Source organism: Chrysochloris asiatica, unplaced genomic scaffold, assembly GCF_000296735.1.
Source record: "Chrysochloris asiatica unplaced genomic scaffold, ChrAsi1.0 scaffold00074, whole genome shotgun sequence".
Taxonomy (NCBI): domain Eukaryota; kingdom Metazoa; phylum Chordata; class Mammalia; order Afrosoricida; family Chrysochloridae; genus Chrysochloris; species Chrysochloris asiatica.
Window position 1 is genome coordinate 6825580 of NW_006408592.1, and position 4328 is coordinate 6829907.

Sequence of the window (4328 nt, forward strand, 5' to 3'; positions counted from 1 at the left end):
CTCTTTCTGGATCCTCATCCCAGGATTTGAGCTCGTGAATTTATTTTATAAATTCTGAAGAAGAAACAAAGCCAATGAGTTTGGCTGCTGGTTTCTTTATCTAGCTTTCAAGCTCACAGAATAAAACAGTTAAAAATATTATTATTGTTTTTTTATGAACTCTTCTGCAGATAGAGTTTTCAAGAAGCTCTATAACACTTTGAAACCTGGACGGTGGATAATTTTGTGCTCATTCTCCTCTCAGCACCTCTCTTACCTTACAGCTATAACTTATTTTCTTGTATGATTTGCATGTTTACATCTTCTATCCAAGATGAAGCTCCTTCTTGATGGGGTCACTCTGTATTACAACCCTGATGCTTAGCCCAGAGCCTAGCAATTAGTAAAAGCTTATTAAATAATAGTCAAGTAAAAGAAACCAGATGGAAACCTCAGGATGGAGTGGGCAAGAATCCTTTCTAGTTTTCCTCAAGAATATCAGAAGTGGTAGGAGGAATGGTGATAGTCAGCACGTAGCCCAAGCAGCGTCACCATTCGTATTTATTAAGTACTTTAATACTGTGTGACAAGCACTGTGTCAATAACTTTTATTTATTATTATATTTAGCTCTCAGTGGCCTTATTAAATCAATTCCCTTACAAGGATCAGAGAGGTTCCCAAATTCTACAGCTAGTGACTGGCCGAGCTAGTATTCAAATGGACTCTGATGTGTCTGACTTCAAAGGATATATGTTTTGTTTTTTCCCTAAATTTTATTTATTTTGTTGTTGTCGTTGATAATATACACAGCAAAACATAATCCTTTCTATATGTACCATTTAGTGACATAGATTACATTCTTCAAGTTGTGTATACTTTCTTATGTTCCTTTTCTGAGCTGTTCCTACACTAGTAACATAAATTCACTACCCACAAGAGTCCCTATGAGGGTCCTATGATGGCGCTGTGGGTTGATGCACTGTACTTCAAAGTCGGTTTGAACTGCAAGGTCTGTGGTACAAGTTCACCAGTTACTCCTTGGAAACCCTATACAGGGTTGCTATGAGTCAGAACAGACTCGACGACACTTAACAACAAAAACAAAAGTTCCTATGAGAACACTGTGACTCTGAAGGTTAAGCACTGGACTGCTAACCACAAGGTCAATGGTTTTAGCCCACTAGCCACTCCCCAGGAGAAAGATGAGGCTTTTTGATTGTGAATTATTCATAGCCTCTGAAACTTCATATAGGGTGACTATGAGTCAGGACTGAGTCAATAGCTCTAAACAACTACAACAACAAGGTTCCTATAAAATCTTTTGAGTTGCTGTTATCAGTTTGAACCCACACAGATAGTTCTGTAAAGAGCATAATGCTCAAGACAGACATTGTTTTATTATTACTAGTTTAGCTAAACTACTGTTAGGTTTTAAGAAGACTTTAGAGAATCATTTTGATAAGCCCATGTTCTTGACACCTGTGCTTTATGGCTTGTGACCTGCAGGACATTAATTGGACTTACAAATCTGTTATGCAAAGGAGAGCACCATGTTGACAGAGTCCAGTAATGTGTCCAAAGAGGAAGGTTATGAAAAGGGACTTAGAGGGCTTTAGCATGTGTCACTCAGAGGGTGGCTTCATGGTTTAAGTTAATAAGTATATTCTGGGTGAAGATTGTACTTTATGCAATTGATACTTTGTAAATCAGACCAATCTCACCTTGAGAAAACACGAGTTTTGAGGGGTTTACTGTCAAAATAATTTGCCTGTGCTCTCATCTTGGAATAGTTCAGTCTGAATTAGTTAATGGTAAAATGATCTAAGGTTAGGTAGTCTGTTTTAGACTGGCAAGTCCTAGTACAGTTTGTTTTTCAAATTGTGGTGCTTTGTTTGATTCCTTCCTCTTTGCCAGAGTCACTTTCTCGTGCCTCACCATGATCAGGAGTAATCAGCAGCAGGTTGTTTTCAGGGTTGCTGTAATAAGTAAGATTACAAAAGTGTACTTCTTGACCTGCTGTTGTTATTAAGTGCCGTGGAGTTGGTTCCAACGCATAGAATCCCTATATAGGGTTTCCTGGGAGCAGCTGGTGGGTTTAAACCACTGACCTTTTGGTTCAAACCGATCTTGAGGTTGAGTCCTTATCCTACGGGTGCCACACCAGGACTTCCAGTTCTGGATATAATGCCCGATTAAGTAGTAGCACTAGGTAGGAGTCCTGGTGTGGCACCATAGGATAAGCATTGGACTGCTAATTGCAAGGTCAGTGATTCAAACCCCCAGCTGTTCCTTGGAAACCCTATACAGGGCCGCTATGAGTTGGAACTGACTCAATGACACTTAACAAAACAACAACTTAGTAATAGTGGTAATAATGGTGTAATGTGTAGTAATAGTAGTAAATGGGTAGAATAATAATTATGGTGATAGTTTTAACAGCAGCTGTTTTTCTCTGTTTTCTCAGCTCGGTACGTCCAAACAATCCCATGACCACCGCCCTGGTATAAGCAGCTCATCATCTCTTACTTAGCTCGTTAGCCCTCCTCCCACATCCCACCTGAATACTGTTGACTGATTACTTTCATAAACCCATGTCTGATTCAGTAGCTCTCCTACTTAAAACTTCCAAGAGGCTTTCCCTTCTTCTCAGAAAAGTCTAGATACTTTACCATTCTCAACTTGCTGTGTACTGTTAAGTTGACTCCCACTTAAAATGTCCCAAAGGACAGAGTAGAACTGCCCCATCGAATTTCCTAAGCTGAAATCTTTATGGGAACAGGTTTTTCCCCTGAGAAAGTGGCTGGTGGCTTCAAACCACTAACCTTTCTGATTAATAGCCGAGCTCTTAACTGTTGCACCATCATGCTTCTTGATTCTGTAATGTTAAGTGTCATCAAGTTGGTTCTGATTGATAGCAACCCTGTATAAATGCTTTGGGTTCCAGAAGATGGTGCTATAGGGTAAACGCTGGATTGCTAAACCCAAGGTTGATGGTTCAACCCCACCAGCTTGTCCTTAATAACATGTTATGAATAATAAATTAGGAAGTATCTTTTGGAAGTTTTCTGTATATATAATGTTATACAAACTCTCATGTATGCAGATGACACAATCTTGTTTGCTGACAGAGAGTAAAATATATACTAAGGAGGATCAAAGACTAGCCTTCAATATGGACTACATCTCAATATAAAGAAAACAAAAATCCTCACAACTGGACTAATAAATAATATCATGCTAAACAGAGGAAAGATTGGATGGCACAGAACCAGGCAGTGTTTCATTCTGTTGTGCATACCGTCAATGTGAGTCAGAGGAGACACGATGGCACTTAACATCAATGAAAGTGACCAGCATACATGTATAAATATATATATATATATATGTATTTCCATGCAAGTACTTGCTTATATATGTACCTGGATTTATCCAAAATCTAAAATTTCTTCCTGTCAGACATAAAACCTTTTAAATGGCTCTGAACTTTTATATCAGAAAAGAGATTGAGCAGAAATGTCATTGTTTCCCCAAGTTTACCCCTCTCCCTGAGTCAGTCACTGAGCTGAAGAGCTGGGTATTTGCAAGAGCTTGATGCTTTTAATTTGAAAGTGTCATTGTCATTTTTGTTGCCTTAGACCAGGGTGTTACTAAGGGGTCACTGGCAAATTACTGACTCTAGATGAACAATTTGTTCTTAATTAAAAAGCCTGATGAAACTTTCTCTGGGAAATGAACTCATCCAAATGGGAGATAATTTAAGCTTGTCCACTCAGGACATTTTCTATTTTTCCTTCACCCGGCACATAAAATTTTTATTTAGTGCAGTGATATAAATTGAATTTGACAGGAGCAAAAATAGTTTTTTCATTCAAACCATAAAAATTATTATGTTGTCTGAGTTAACATTACGTTTTCCCTTCAGAAAAATAATGAGAACTGCTTTCCCTAGAGTGATTGCCTGGTAGCAATGGAGAATGAGGCAAAATTACTCCCTGCTGAGTGAGGTTTCACAATGGAAAGGCAACATGGCATCATTAAATACGCACAGTCTGTAAGTCAAAAGGCCAGAGTTCAAGCCAGTTCTGTCGCTTAAAAGCTAGGTGACCTTGGGCAAATATATAAAAAGAATAATCACTTCCCTTTATCTTTGGTTAGTTAAGGATCAAATGAAGTAATGCTTATAAAGGGGCTGAATGACTGTACGCACAATGCAAACATGAGGGATTGTCAATATTAATGTCTCCTGCTGCTGAAGCATTGTGAGAAATAATTTCTTACCTGAGAGTCTGAAGTAAAGATGGTCACAAGGCAGAATGTTATTAGAATGGAGATGAAAAATCGCCCATCT